Raw genomic sequence first — 12,422 nt, 5'->3', positions numbered from 1 at the left:
TTCGTACATTATAAATGCTGAGTGTATCTTTTAGTGTTGAAAAAAGAGAGAAAGAAAAGAGAGAGCTATTCCATTATGTATTTTATTATATCGCAACTATTTTTTATAGCCACTTTAAAAAATATTTTATTGGCTTGCCCATCAGTGATTAACTGGATAAAGAAAATGTGGCACATCTATACCATGGAATACTATGCAGCCATAAAAAAGGATGAGTTTGTGTCCTTTGCAGGGACATGGATGAAGCTGGAAACCGTCATTCTCAGCAAAGTAACACAAGAAGAGAAAATACCACATGTTCTCACTGATAAAGGGGAGTCGAACAATGAGAACACATGGACACAGGGAGGGGAACATCACACACCGGGGCCTGTTGCAGGATGGGGGTCTGGGGGAGGGATAGTATTAGGAGAAATATCTAACGTAAATAAATTTACAAAATATATTTTGTAAATATATTTACAAAAAATGTAAGCATTTCTCTTTATCATTAATATAGGAATAATGTAAAGTATAAAGAGGTATGCAAAGATTTCATCTGGGCTGTCTTGGATTGTGAGTCATTTTACATTTTATATTTTGGGCATATGTTTTTCAGTTTCTGTTCCAGATTATCTGCAAGGAGCATGTATTTTATAATTTGACAAACTTTTTTTAAAAAAATATTGTTCTATAGAGAAGGATAGAAAGGGACCAGAATGAGTCAGATGCCAGTTATTTTATGGCTGATAGAATAATCTGAATGAGAAATGTGAGACATGGAATGCAGGGATGAGGACAAATTTGAGAAAGATCATTTAACAAACTAGAACCTACAGAAGGTGGACAATGATGGGGATGGTGGAGAATAGATGAGGAAAGGGAATACTCTAACATAAGGGGTGGATGATTGTGCCATTCCCTGAAGTAGGAAATACAGCAAACTAACAAGTTTGGAATGGGGAGAAGACAAAGAGGATTATTTGGGACTGTTGAGTTTGAGATGCCTGGGGACCTCTAGACAAGGTTGTCTAATAGATAGTGGGATACAGGTCTGGAACTTTGAAGAGTGGTATCAGATGAAAGTACACATTTGGGAGTCATGTTGTATAATTGTTCACTGTTTCGATGAAGAACATGATGGGAGAACCTTCAGAGAAGCATATTGAACAGAGGATAAAGCTCTAGGGAAGAGTGAGGTGAATAGAGAGAAGGCTGAAGATGCTAAGAGCAAACAGAAAATCAGAAGAGTGTAACATAGCAAAACCAAGGAAAGATAATTTCAAAAAGAAATAGACATGGCCAGAGATGAGAATTTTTCAGTAAGACTGAAGACCATGCTCCTTGGGTTGCTAATCAAGGTTGTATATGATCTTAATGAAGCTTTTTTGGAGTGGTTCAAGTGAAACACAGATTGTAATAAGTTGGGAGGGAGAAGGAAACTCAGAATGTTGTAGATTTGGAATGACTTGGTGAATGTAGATTACCCTCTCGGGAAGCATGGGAACAAATAAAGAGGGTGATGGTCCCAGGCACTTTTACATCTCAAAGACTGCTTTCCTTGCCCATAAAACAAGGAAAATACAGGTAGTACTTGCTTAGCAATGGTGTCCTAAGGATTAAAATCTATTACTAATGAAATATACTTGTACCCTTTTGCTGAATCCAAATTTATTGTTGTTAATCACCATATGTTCATTTTCATAATGTCTTAATCAGTAAAGTCAAGTGAATAACAAAACATACAGTTAACTGGCTCTGCGTTTCCCTAGCTCAAGTTCTTTGACTGTATATACCCGAGTTTGACCTTAGAAGATACTAACATTTCACTCCTTTAGCCCTTAGAATAAGGACAGTTGAAGTTTGGTCTGGAATTAAGGCAGAATTTCTTCTCTCATCCTGCCTTCCAAACTGAAGAAATGGCCTCAAATGGAGATTCTAAGAGAAAATGTCACTTGCTTTATGAATCAGTGTGCCCTTCTGAGGATACCTATTGTGGATTGGTTTAATATCCAAAAATTTCTTCAGATCCAACTCTTGACATCGCTGTCTACTTTTTGTGTTTCGAAGATTTCAAAAAACCCAGTGAGTTTATGCTTTATGAAGTCATACAGCCATGGATGTGATGTCATAATTGTGGCCAGCTCACCAGGAAGCAGGCACAGCAGGAAAGGCTGGGTCTACACTGCAAGTCCAGAGAGCAGGGAACTACTTTGAGTACTCTACTCAAACTTATGTCTCAGAGTTCCCCAATTTCCCAAGAAGGCAGTGATAGAGGCCACAACCCAGGGGGTCATCTCTCAAGGTACCAATAGCTTTGCAGGTAAGAGCATGGGGCCTCATCTCTTTCCAGACAGTCCAAAAGAAAAGCTCAGCAGTTCGGACATTTCCAACCTAAAAGAAGGGTTCTGATCACCACCAGAAAACAAAGAAAACAAAGCCAAAAACAGATTGAGGAAACACAAAATACATCATCCTTTTAGAGCATTATTTTTATAAATATGCGCTTAATTTAGCCTAGTTAGTGGAAATTTCTCAAGTGTGTATGTGTCTGTGTGAACGTTGTGTATTTTAAACTTTTTGGAGCTTAGCCAGATACTTCGAATGCTAATCCTGGCAGAATTTCCCTTTAAGGATGTCCTGCAGAGAATTTGTTACTCATAGTTTTAAGTAAAAATTGACAAGTAGTGCTTTTTCAGCCCAGTAGGAGTAATGTGCATAGTGTAAGACTTGGAGGAAATGCAGGGACCCTTCTGTTTTCTCCTGCAAAGTTGAAAAATCTACATGCAGTTGGAAGGGATCTTCAGATGGTGCTGGTGACTTTCTGTTCCTTTGGGAGTTAACACGCATATGGATTGGAGGAAAAATAATCAACATATATTCTCCTTTTGTATTGTTTAAATCACAGGAAGAAGCGGCTTTAAGACAAAGTGAGTTCTTTCCCCCAAATATTTCCTTTGTTTTGTTTTGTGGTATTTCGACTTCTCTAATTTTTTTTTTTTTAAGGATGAGAAATTTTTATAAACTTTCCAGTAACTCCTTAAGAGAAAAATTTTGCTTGGCAAAAGTGTATGCCTTTTGAAGTTTCTTGGCCATTTTAGCTAAAGATTATCAAATTTTATATGCTGAGCTATTCAGATTTCTTATTCTCATAACTTGCATGTGGAGGTTACATAGTGGCCAGATAACTCCTTGGAATTGTCTCTTGAGTTTTTCTAATGGTTTTAATGCAGGGCACAGCTTTATTGTTGTAAAAAGAGGAAGAAGAGGAGGGCTCTTGAGATTTTATTTGCCTTCATTTATTTGAATGAATAACATTATCACTTAGCATATTTTATGACTAGATTTATATTTCAAGAGCACATTTTGAAGTCACTTACAGGTTTTAAGTAAAAGGAGTTAATGAGATTCCTGCTATTTTCAAGAAAAATCTGCCTACTTTCCAGAAGTGGGCATACAAAAATTCATAATCTTAGGTTTCCTAAGGTTAAATTAAAATATCTGTGTTTCCAGCCCACAGAAATATATAATAGATTCTATCAATCTAAAGTGCTACTTCTTGAAACAGAGGTAGTGTTATTCAGGCAAAAAGCATACATGCCGTATGTGTTAATGCTTTCTCTCTCACTATTTTAGTCATATCCTCTCTGGTACCTATCATTCATTTGAGAACTAAATGCAGCTCCTCAGCTGTCATTTCAGACTTCAGAAAATTGGAAATTAAAAAGAATTATTAACGAAATGCATAGCTCTTATACATGAAATGTAAGAAAATCCTTGAGCCCTTTTAGCCCTCATTTCATATCCACAATACCATCATGTGTAAATACTAGCATTTTTATTAGCAAAGCATATGGATTAAAATTTAACATAAGTATTGCAAACATATGTATCATACAAGATATTTCTTAACATATGTGTTATGATATATGCTTAAAGCCATAATCCAAATTGCTTTAAGGGGAAGGTAAACTCTGGTGTCTGTTTTCTACACTTGTTCTATTTATTCTCACATTATCATTAGTTGCCAAATCTGGGACTGTTCTACCTAAGCAAAAGTAGCAGATTTGTGTTTTAAAAAAACATCACCTCACTGACAAATTTACCTCTTATTTTTATTACACTTGCCAACATTTTGAGTAAAGCTGAATTAATTTGTATTTCTTACACAAGACTGGGTACTTTTCTACTAAAATATTACAAATAAGAGTTTAGAATATTTAGAGATGCTTTAATTTGTTTTTATTTTTATGTTTTCAATTGAGGGGATATGATCTCTTTAGAAATGAAAGCTGAATACTTGGGTCCGCATGGGAAGCTCTGAATCAAATACTAGTTAAACCAGCTTGCATTTCCCTGTTCTTGTAATTATCTTTTTCCTCTCCAATTACCATCATTTTTCTTGGTTACTTTTTGGTACCCTTGAAAGCTCATTGAAGAAGAGGAAGAGAAGAAAGAGGTAGAGGAAGAGGAGGAGAAGGAGGACTCCTTTTTGCCCAACATGCCTCAAATCCCTGCAAAATAATCAGCTTGAGGCCAGGCATGGTGGCTCACTTCTGTAATCCTAGCTTTGGGAGGCCAAGGTCATGGGGATCACTAGAGTCTAGGGGTTCAAGACCAGTTGGGGCAACATAGGGAGACTCTATTTAAAATAAAAATAAATAATAAGCTTATTGATGACATACCCTAGTATTTTATATGAACTAGTAAAGCATTCTTATGGGTTTGGATTTATCTTATCTTTACTATATGTCTAAACTTTCACACGGGCTAATTACCCTGATTAGAACATACTAGGGTATGTCAACAGCAAGGTTTACATTCATTAAATAAATAAAGCTAGAGAGTCTGCTTGAAAGCAATAGTGTGACGTGGAGAAGACAGTCAAGGTTTTGAAGTGTCATTCATACTGAGTTTTCTATGAATGAGGGCAGGTGAGTTTGCCTCCCTACCTTAAAGATATAATTAAAACAGCTGTATTACAGAATTTTATATTAGAATAATAATAACAGTAGTCATTTTTATTTTTTTTCTTCTCAAATTCTTCGGTTGTATTTCCAGCACCAATGGACCTTAAATTTATCTCACTTGATTTTTAGCAAAGCTTTGAGCTATTCCTTTGCATATTCATTTTGCCAAAGGAGTATTCACCAAATGGATCCTGAGTAGATTATTTTGATAAATTCAGGTTGTCTCCTCACATTTAAAAATATACCTTTTTGTATTTTTACAATTTCATTGCAATTGTAATCCTCTAAACATGGTGGTATGGAAGTGGAGTGGAGAAATATGCTTCTGGGGCTTGTTCTCCAGTTTGATTCTGTTTACTTATCTCTTACAATTGTTCATAAAACAATTTAAGTAACATGTCATAAGTCACATGACTTCTAAGAATTTTCTTTTTTCTTTTTTGCTTTTATTATTATTACTATAGATATATAACTGTACATATCTATGGGGTACAATGTGATGTTTGTATACATGTATATGACAAATTATCACATCAGGATAATTCGCATATTTATAACTTTATTTTTCATTTCTTTGTGTTGGAAACATTTAAAATTCACTCTTATAGCTATTTGAAAATATACAATAAATTGCTAATTATAGTTACCCTATAGTGCTATAGAACACTTGAACTTATTCCTCCTATCTAGCTGTATTTTGTATTTCTCAGCCTACCTTTGGCTATCTCTTTCTTCCCCCTACCCTTTTTTGCTTCCAGTAAGAACTATTCTGCTCTCTCCTTCTATGAGATTGACTTTTTTTAGCTTCTGCATATTCATGAGGACATGCAGTATTTATCTTTCTGTGTCTAGCTTGTTTCACTTAAAATAATGTCCTCCAAGCTCATTCATGTTGCCGTGAATGACAGAAATTTGTTCTTTTTTACAACCAAATAATATTCCATTGGGATATATAGAACTTTTTTTAATCCATCACCTATTGATGGAAACTTAGGTAATTTCATATCTTGGCTATGTCTTGTGAGTAGTGCTGCAATAAACATGAAAGTGTGGATATCTCTTTAACATACTGATTTCCTTTCCTTTGGATATATACCCAGTAATGGGATTGTTGGATCATATGGTAGTTCTATTTTAATTTTTTGAGGACCCTCCATGCTGTTTTCCATAATGGATATATATATACACACACACACATACACACACATGTATATATGTATTCCAAATAGCATGTAAGAGTTTGCTTTTCACCGCATCCTTGTTAGCTTTTTTTTTTTTTTTTTTTTTTTTTTTTTTTTTTTTTTTGGTGATAGCCATTCTAACTGGGGAGAGAAGATAATATCTTCTTGTGGTTTTTATTTGCATTACCCTAATGATTAATTACATTGACCATTTTTTGTACATATCTGTTGGCCATTTGTGTGTCTTTTTTAGAGAGATGTCTATTCAGCTTATTTGCCTACTTTTTAATGTGAATTTTTTTTGGCTATTGCGTTCATTTTATATTATGAATACTAAACTCTTGTCAGATGAATAGTTTGCAAATACCTTCTCCTATCCTGCAGGTTGTCTTTTCACTCTGTTAACTGTTTCCTTTGCTGTGCAGAAGCTTTTCAGTTTGACATAATTTCATTTGTTTAATTTGCTTTGGTTGTTTGTGCTATTGAGATCTTATCCATGAAATCTTTGCTCACACCAATGTCCTGAAGTATTTCCCCTATGTTTGCTTCTAGTTGCTTCATAGATTCAGGTCTTATATTTAAGTTTTTAATCCATTTTGAGTTGATTTTTACATGTTATGTGAGGTAGAAATCCAGTTTCATTTTTCTGCATATGAATATTCAGTTTTCCCAGCATCATTTTTCAAAGAGACTGTTCATTCCCCATTAAATATTCTTGGCAGCTTTGTTGAAAATCATTTGGCTGTAAATATGTGAATTTATTTCTGGGTTCTCTATTCTGTTCCATTGTTCTGTGTGTCTATTTATATGCCAATATCATGCTATCTAGGTTACTATAGTTTTGAAATATATTTTGAAGTTCAACAGTGTGATTTCTCCAGCTTGATCATTTTGCTCAGGATTGCTTTGGCTATTCAGGGTCTTTTGCAGTTTCATATACATTGTAGGAAATTTTTTTTGTTTATGTGAAGAATGTCATTGGTATTTTGATAGCATTGCATTGAATTGGTAGATCACTTTTAGTAGTATTGTCATTTTTACAATATTAAATGTCTACAATTCATGAACATGAGATATCTTTTTTGTGTGTGTCCTCTTCAATTTTTTTCATCAGTGTTTTGTAGTTTTTATTGTAGAGATCTTTCACCTCCTTGGTTAAATTTATTCCTACATGACTTTTTATGTAGCTATTATAAATGCAATTTGTTTCTTGATTTTTTTTCTACAGTTTGTTTTTGGTGTATAGAAAAGCTACTGGTTTTTGTATTTTTATTTTGTATCCTCCAACTTTACTGAATCTGTTTATCAGTTCTGAAATTTTTGGTGGAGCTTTTATGGTTTTCTGTATAGAAGCTCTTGTTATCTGCAAATGAGGACAATTTGACCTCCTTTTCAATTTAGACGCTCCTTATGTCTTTCTCTAGCCTAAAAGCTCTCTCTAGGGCTTCCAGTACTATTTTGAATAAAAGTGATGAAAGTGAGATCATTGTCTTGTTCCAGATCTTAGAAGAAAAGCTTTAAACTTTTCTCCATTCAGTGTGATATTGGCTGTGGATTTGTCATACATGGCTTTAATTATGTGGAAGTACATTCCTTCTATACCTACCTTGTTGAGAATTTGTTAGGGATGTTAGATTTTTCTCAAATATATTTTCTGTATCTCTTGAGATGATCAAATGGTTTTTGTCCTTCATTTTGTTGACGTAAGGTGTCACATTTATTCGTTTGTGTATTACATCCCTGGGGTAAATCTGACCTACATGGTGAATAACCTCTTTAATGTGCTGCCAGATTGGTTCACAAGTATTTTGCTGAGGATTTTTGCACTATGCTCATCATGTTTATTGGCTTATAGTTTCCTTTCTTTGTTGTTGCATTCTTGACTAGTTTTGGTATCAAGGTAACACTGTCCTCATAGAATGAGTTTGAAAGAATTCCCTTATCTTCAATTTCTGGAAGAATTCGAGGAGAATTGGTATTAGTTCTTCTATAAATCTTTGGTAGAATTCCAGAGTGAAGCCATCATATTCTGAGCTTTTTATTGATAAGAGACTTTATTACAGACTTAATGCCATTACTTGTAATTGGTCTGTTCAGGTATTCTCTTTCTTGTTGGTTCACTTTTGATAGGTTGTTTGTGTCCAGAAATTTACCCATTTCTGCCAGGTCTTCTAAAGTTTTTGGTATGTAGCTGTTTATAATAGTCTCTGATAATTTTTTGTATTTCTATGGTATTAGTTGTAATGTCTCCTTTTCATTCCTGATTTTATTGGAAGCTTTACGTTTTTCTTGGGTAGTCAAGCCAATGGAATGTTGATTTTGTTTATCTTTTCAAAAAAAACTAAACTTTCCATTTTGTTGATATTTTGTATTTTTTAGTCTTAATTTTATTTATGTATGCTTTTATTTCTGTCTACTAATTTTGGGCTTGGTTTACTCTTGCTTTTCCAGTTTCTTGAAGTGCATCATGAGCTTGTTTATTTGATATCTTTCTACTTTTTTGATATAGGTGTTTGTTGCTACACACTTGCCTTCTAATACTGCTTTTGCTATACCGCAGATGTTTTGGTATTTTGTGTTTCTATTTTCATTTGTTTGAAGATATTTTAAAATCTTCCTCTTAATTTCTTCATTGACTAATTTGTTATTCAGGAACATTTTGTATAATTTCTACGTATTTGCACAATTTTTAAAGTTCCTCTTGTTATTTTGATTTCTAGTTTTATTATATTGTTGTCAAAAAATAATTGAGAAATGTCTGTTCATATCCTTTCCCCACTTTTGGATGGGGTTGTTTGTTTTTTTCTTGTATATTTGTTTGAGTTCTTTGTAGATTCTGGAAATTAGCCCTTTGTCAGATGAGTAGATTGCAAAAATTTTCTCCCATTCTGTAGGTTGCCTGTTCACTCTGATGGTAGTTTCCTTTGCTGTGCAGAAGCTCTTTAGTTTAATGAGATCCCATTTGTCAATTTTGGCTTTTGCTGCCGTTGCTTTTGGTGTTTTAGACATGAAGTCCTTGCCCATGCCTATGTCCTGAATGGTACTACCTAGATTTTCTTCTAGGGTTTTTATGGTAAAAAAAATAATTAATTAATTAATTAATTAATTTAAAAAATGAAAAAATAATTGATATGACTTCTATTAAATTTGTTAAGATTTGTTTTGTGGCCTAAGATGTGTTCTATCCTAAAGAATGTTCAATTTTCGGATGAAAAGAATATGTATTTTGCAGCTGTTGAGTGAAATTTTCTGTAAATGTCTGGTAGGTCCATTTGGTCCAAAGTGCAGTTTGAATTAAATGTTTCTTTGTTAATTTTCTGCCTGAATGATCTGTCCAATGCTGAGGGGTGTTGAAGTGCCCAACTATTATTGTACTGAAATCTATTTCTCCTTTGTGTTTAAATTAATATTTGCTTTATAAATCTGGGTGTTTTGGTATTGGGTGTGTATATGTTTACAATTGTTACATCTTCTTGCTGAAGTGACAATAACCTTGTCTCTTTTTATGGCTTTTTGTTTAAAGTCTGCTCTATCTGATATAAGCATAGCTATTCTCCTTTGCTTTTGGTTTCCATTTGTGTGGATTTTTTTTTCTATCCTTTGTTTCTATTCTATATGTGTCTTTCTAGGTGAAGTGAGTTTCTTTTAGGCAGTATATAGTTGGGTCTCTTTTTTTAATTCATTCAGCTAGTCTGTATCTTTTCAATTGGGAATTTAGTCTGTTTACAGTCAAGGTTATTATTGATAAGTGAGGACTTACACCCACTATTTTGTTGTTTTCCTGTATATCTTTTTTTCCTTTCTTTTATCTTACTGTTAATCATTGTGGTTTGGTGGTTTTCTGCAGTGACAGGATTTGACTCTTTTCTCTTTCTCCTCATATATTTGCTCTACAAATGAGCTTTATACTTTTTGTGTGTTTTCATGGCAGTGATTTTCACTTCCAGATGTAAGTGGAAATCACTTAAGCATTTCTGGTAAGGCCAGGTGAGGGGGGATGAATTCCTTCAGTTTTTGCTTGCATTGAGAAGGCTTTATTTCTTCCTAATTTCTGAAGGGTATAGTATTCTTAGCTAGCAATTTTTTTTCTTCTTTCACCACTTTGAGTTTAAAACTTTATAATCTCCTTGCCTGTGAGGTTTCTGTAGCAAAATTTATTATTAGTCTAATGGCAGTTCTCTTATGTGACTTGACAATTTTCTCTTGCTGTTTTCAGAACTCTATCTTTGACTTATGACAATTTGCCTATAATGCACCTCTAAGAGGACCTTTTTGGGGTTGAATCTATTTGGGAAATTTTGAGTTTCCTGGAGCTGGATGTTCAAATATCCCTCCTCCACAACCCCCACCACTAAATTGGGAAGTTTTCAGTAATTATTTTATTAAACAGGCTTTCTATACCTTTTTCCTTATCTTCTCCTTCTGGAAATCCCATAATATGAATATTTGTTGGTGTAATGTTTTCCAATAAATCTTATAGGATTTCTTCACTCATTTTCATTCTTATTTCTTTTTGCTTTTCTCTGACTGGGTAACTTCAAAAGACCCAGCTTTAAGTTCAGAGATTCTTTTTCCTGCTTGATCAAGTCTGCTTCTGAAACTTTCTATTGTATTTTATATTTTATTCATTGAATTCTTCAACTGCAGGATTCTTGTTTTGTTCTTTTTATGATTTTTATCTCTTCATTGAATTTTTCATTTATATTGTGAATTGTTTTTCTGGTTTTATTTAATTGTCTATCTGTATTTTCTTGTATCTAATTGAGTTTCCTTGTGATCATTATTTTACATTTCTTTTTTTGGCAATTAATTGGTTTCCTTTTCATTGGAGTCTGTTACTAGACAGTTTTTATGTTCCTTTGTTGGTCTCTTATTTCCTTGCTTTGTCATGTTTCTTGTGTCCCTGCATTGATGTCTGTGTATCTAGTGAAATAATCACCTTTTTCAAACTTTCTAGAGTGATTTTCATGAAGAAAGTTTCATCCTGCAGTTGAGTTTTACTGTGCAGCTAGAAAATGTGTAGTGACTCTGTTTCATGACAGGTATAGAGATATAGTCTCTGTGCAGCTTCTTCAGTTGTATTCAAGGTCAGAAATAACTGTGGATGCCTCATAGCCTATGCTTAGAGGTTTGTGGCAATGGCATTGGCAACATAGGTTTTTAATGTTCTTTGTGTTAAGGGCTTCTGGAGTCCTCCTATTCCGGTTTTCTCTAAAATAAGGAGACTTAGCTGAGGGGACCCCATTTGGTGTCAAGTCTGACATGGCCTACAAGCAACTGCAGTGGCACGGGTTCTAGTGCAGTGATCAGGGTTCTACGTGCAGTAGGAGTTTTCAGCTCAGTATCTCATAAAGCTATTGAGGCAATTTGGCCTTGGGGTACAGCTTCGCCCCTTGTGGCAGGGTTTGATGTAGGTTACCCACAGAGCCAGGATCTATGATTTTGAGGCATCCCCTAGCAGCTCAGGCTCAGGGTGCCAGGTTGTAGCTGTGATTCTACCCCTGAGGGCAGGGCACAGCACTGGCCTCAATACTCCAGGGAATGAGCGCTCTGGAACTTTGGCCTGGGGAGCAGGGTATGGCTGCAATTCAGGAACCTGAGTCAATAGGGCTCAGTAGGGCCGGGCGCGGTGGCTCAAGCCTGTAATCCCAGCACTTTGGGAGGCCGAGACGGGCGGATCACGAGGTCAGGAGATCGAGACCATCCTGGCTAACACTGTGAAACCCCGTCTCTACTAAAAAATACAAAAAACTAGCCGGGCGACGTGGCGGGCGCCTGTAGTTCCAGCTACTCCGGAGGCTGAGGCAGGAGAATGGCGTAAACCCAGGAGGCGGAGCTTGCAGTGAGCTGAGATCCGGCCACTGCACTCCAGCCTGGGCAGCAGAGCGAGACTCCGTCTCAAAAAAAAAAAAAAAAAAAAAAAAATAGGGCTCAGTGTCAACTCAGGTTCCAAGGGATGAGGCACTGGGTAGTAGTGATTGTCGACCCTGGGATGGTGGTGCTCAGCAGTATCCCAGAATGTGTGGGGCCAAGTGCCTTTGCTTTCAGTACTCCAAAATGGTGGAGGACAGCTGTTGCTTGCTCTCTGGGTGACAGGTGGATAGGAAAAAACACAGCAATGACTCCACTCCCTAGATAGAGGGGTACTTCAGCATCTGAGACTCTAGAGAGCTAGGCCAGCTCCAGGGAATCAAGGTCTAAAGTTGTTCAGTTTATAGAGCGGGGTGTCTCAGCTCAGTTTCTGCTCAGCTCAGCCAGAGCAACAATTCCCCAAGGGACAATGTGCCACTTC

General features: G+C 35.5%; 1 protein-coding gene across 3 annotated transcripts in view; it reads left to right on the top strand.

The window, feature by feature from the left end:
* Window positions 1-2,106: 2,106 nt before the first annotated feature.
* The window catches only part of FHL5 (four and a half LIM domains 5), a 54,094-nt gene continuing 43,778 nt past the window's right edge, over window positions 2,107-12,422 (top strand). Inside the window, exons 1-2 of one of the 3 annotated variants that reach the window (XM_023205870.2) lie at window positions 2,107-2,302; window positions 2,679-2,909. The gene's annotated coding sequence lies outside the window, so the exon portion shown is untranslated. Of the gene's footprint in view, window positions 2,303-2,678; window positions 2,910-12,422 lie in introns of those variants that run through there. The other 2 variants (XM_023205872.2, XM_023205873.2) reach the window with 2 other exon arrangements.

Source organism: Piliocolobus tephrosceles, chromosome 5 (assembly GCF_002776525.5).
Source record: "Piliocolobus tephrosceles isolate RC106 chromosome 5, ASM277652v3, whole genome shotgun sequence".
NCBI lineage: Eukaryota > Metazoa > Chordata > Mammalia > Primates > Cercopithecidae > Piliocolobus > Piliocolobus tephrosceles.
Note: the sequence above shows the minus strand (reverse complement) of the source record. Positions and strands in the feature narration are given on the sequence as shown.